At 64.2% G+C, this 3,425-nt stretch overlaps 1 pseudogene; it reads right to left on the bottom strand.

The window, feature by feature from the left end:
* Window positions 1-1,339: 1,339 nt before the first annotated feature.
* On the bottom strand, window positions 1,340-2,883 carry LOC144491127 (sphingosine kinase 2 pseudogene; annotated as a pseudogene).
* Between the last annotated feature and the right edge of the window lie 542 nt (window positions 2,884-3,425).

Raw genomic sequence — 3,425 nt, 5'->3', positions numbered from 1 at the left:
AGAGAGGCAGAGGGAGGGAGGGAGAGAGGCAGAGGGAGGGAGGGAGAGAGGCAGAGGGAGGGAGGGAGAGAGGCAGAGGGAGGGAGGGAGAGAGGCAGAGGGAGGGAGGGAGAGAGGCAGAGGGAGGGAGGGAGAGAGGCAGAGGGAGGGAGGGAGAGAGGCAGAGGGAGGGAGGGAGGGAGAGAGGCAGAGGGAGGGAGGGAGGGAGAGAGGGAGGGAGGGAGGGAGGGAGGGAGGGAGGGAGGGAGAGGGAGGGAGGGAGAGGGAGGGAGGGAGGGAGAGAGGCAGAGGGAGGGAGGGAGGGAGGGAGAGAGGCAGAGGGAGGGAGGGAGGGAGGGAGGGAGGAAGAGAGGCAGAGGGAGGGAGGGAGGGAGAGAGGCAGAGGGAGGGAGGGAGGGAGAGAGGCAGAGGGAGGGAGAGAGGCAGAGGGAGGGAGGGAGAGAGGCAGAGGGAGGGAGGGAGAGAGGCAGAGGGAGGGAGAGAGGCAGAGGGAGGGAGAGAGGCAGAGGGAGGGAGAGAGGCAGAGGGAGGGAGAGAGGCAGAGGGAGGGAGACAGAGGGAGGGAGGCAGAGGGAGGGAGGAGAGAGGGAGGGAGGGAGGGAGAGAGGGAGGGAGGGAGAGAGGGAGGGAGGGAGAGAGGGAGGGAGGGAGAGAGGGAGGCAGAGGGAGGGAGGGAGGCAGAGGGAGGGAGGGAGAGAGGGAGGCAGAGGGAGGGAGGGAGAGAGGGAGGCAGGGAGAGAGACAGAGGGAGGGAAGAAGAGAGAGAGACAGAGGGAGGGAGGGAGGGAGAGAGACAGAGGGAGGGAGAGAGAGAGACAGAGGGAGGGAGAGAGAGAGACAGAGGGAGGGAGAGAGAGAGACAGAGGGAGGGAGAGAGAGAGACAGAGGGAGGGAGAGAGAGAGACAGAGGGAGGGAGAGAGAGAGACAGAGGGAGGGAGAGAGAGAGACAGAGGGAGGGAGAGAGAGAGACAGAGGGAGGGAGAGAGAGAGACAGAGGGAGGGAGAGAGAGAGACAGAGGGAGGGAGAGAGAGAGACAGAGGGAGGGAGAGAGAGAGACAGAGGGAGGGAGAGAGAGAGACAGAGGGAGGGAGAGAGAGAGACAGAGGGAGGGAGAGAGAGAGACAGAGGGAGGGAGAGAGAGAGACAGAGGGAGGGAGAGAGAGAGACAGAGGGAGGGAGAGAGAGAGACAGAGGGAGGGAGAGAGAGAGACAGAGGGAGGGAGAGAGAGAGACAGAGGGAGGGAGAGAGAGAGACAGAGGGAGGGAGAGAGAGAGACAGAGGGAGGGAGAGAGAGAGAGACAGAGGGAGGGAGAGAGAGAGAGAGACAGAGGGAGGAGAGAGAGAGACAGAGGGAGGGAGAGAGAGAGACAGAGGGAGGGAGAGAGAGAGACAGAGGGAGGGAGAGAGAGAGACAGAGGGAGGGAGAGAGAGAGACAGAGGGAGGGAGAGAGAGAGACAGAGGGAGGGAGAGAGAGAGACAGAGGGAGGGAGAGAGAGAGACAGAGGGAGGGAGAGAGAGAGACAGAGGGAGGGAGAGAGAGAGAGAGACAGAGGGAGGGAGAGAGAGAGACAGAGGGAGGGAGAGAGAGAGACAGAGGGAGGGAGAGAGAGAGACAGAGGGAGGGAGAGAGAGAGACAGAGGGAGGGAGAGAGAGAGACAGAGGGAGGGAGAGAGAGAGACAGAGGGAGGGAGAGAGAGAGACAGAGGGAGGGAGAGAGAGAGACAGAGGGAGGGAGAGAGAGGGACAGAGGGAGGGAGAGAGAGAGACAGAGGGAGGGAAGGAGACAGGGAGAGTCGAACAGGTGAGAGGTTGTCCGGGTTTATTTCTGTCGGCGGTGATACCCCATTAAGGGGTGGTTGGGGAGGGTGAGGAGGGTGATGCCCTCGCACCCTCCCTCAGAGGCCGTTGGTGTTAGCCGGGACACCGGTGATGAGGCGAGCCATGCCACCATGGACCTGTGCCTGGAGGGGCCCATACTCCACCTGCTCTCCGTCCACTGTCAGGATGCCACGGGGAGAGAGGGGCTCCAGACGGAATGCCAGGGCGGGCACACAGAACAGGTGCGGGCATTCCAGGGAGAAGTGGGTGCCCTTCTCCATGGCCAGGAAGAGTCGCAGGAGGGCGCGGCGGGAGATTCCCGCTCGCACGTAGCACAGGTGTAGACAGTGCTCGGAGAAGCGGGCAAAGGGGGCAGCCATCAGGTCTGCCCCCAGGTGGGTCTGGTAAATCGCCAGCACCAGAACAAAGTCCCCCTCCACCGTCTCCCAGTGTGGGGGCACTGGCTGCCCCAGCGGGGGCAGGAGAGTGTCCTCCGGCAGCCCCGAGCTCTCCCCCGAGGGGGTCCCGCGCCCAGCGTCACCCCCAGCCTCCAGGAACTCGCCCGTGGGCCGGGCGAGAGGCTCCCCCCCCTCCCCCTCCTCCTCCTCCCCCGGCAGCGAGGGCCCCTCGAAGGAGAAACTCTCACACGCCAGGAAGGGGGAGGGCGAGTCGGGCGCTCCCCTCCACAGACCCGTCTCGGAGAGGGCGCGGCCCAGGGGAGGGTGAGGGGCGGCTGTGGGGGCTTCACCGGAGGTGGTGACACTGCGGCACAACACCCGCTTGGCGCGGAAGCCGGCGGGCAGGTAGGAGAGTCGCCCAGGGTAACGGCGCAGGGAGGCCAGACACATCAGCGTACCCACGGAGAAGCGGGCAGCACCCACACTGCGGTATTTCTCACTCTCTATGTCCACGTCCGCCACAAAGCCCCAGGCCACGCTCAGGAAGGAGAAGTGTCGCTGTCCGGACACTGTGGTCACTGACACCAAATCCATCGGAGACGTCAAACCCCGACACAGCAACAACGTACAGTTCACCAGTAACTCCTCGCCCATCGCCATCCCGTACCTGGACAGACAGAGAGAGAGGGAGCGCGAGACAGAGAGAGAGGGAGCGCGAGACAGAGAGAGAGGGAGCGCGAGACAGAGAGAGAGAGAGGGAGCGCGAGACAGAGAGAGAGGGAGCGCGAGACAGAGAGAGAGGGAGCGCGAGACAGAGAGAGAGGGAGCGCGAGACAGAGAGAGAGGGAGCGCGAGACAGAGAGAGAGGGAGCGCGAGACAGAGAGAGAGGGAGCGCGAGACAGAGAGAGAGGGAGCGCGAGACAGAGAGAGAGGGAGCGCGAGACAGAGAGAGAGGGAGCGCGAGACAGAGAGAGAGGGAGCGCGAGACAGAGAGAGAGGGAGCGCGAGACAGAGAGAGAGGGAGCGCGAGACAGAGAGAGAGGGAGCGCGAGACAGAGAGAGAGGGAGCGCGAGACAGAGAGAGAGGGAGCGCGAGACAGAGAGAGAGGGAGCGCGAGACAGAGAGAGAGGGAGCGCGAGACAGAGAGAGAGGGAGCGCGAGACAGAGAGAGAGGGAGCGCGAGACAGAGAGAGAGGGAGCGC

This window comes from Mustelus asterias, unplaced genomic scaffold (genome assembly GCF_964213995.1).
Source record: "Mustelus asterias unplaced genomic scaffold, sMusAst1.hap1.1 HAP1_SCAFFOLD_4513, whole genome shotgun sequence".
In the NCBI taxonomy this organism is placed as follows: Eukaryota; Metazoa; Chordata; class Chondrichthyes; order Carcharhiniformes; family Triakidae; genus Mustelus; species Mustelus asterias.
This window is presented reverse-complemented; position numbering and strand designations above follow the sequence as displayed.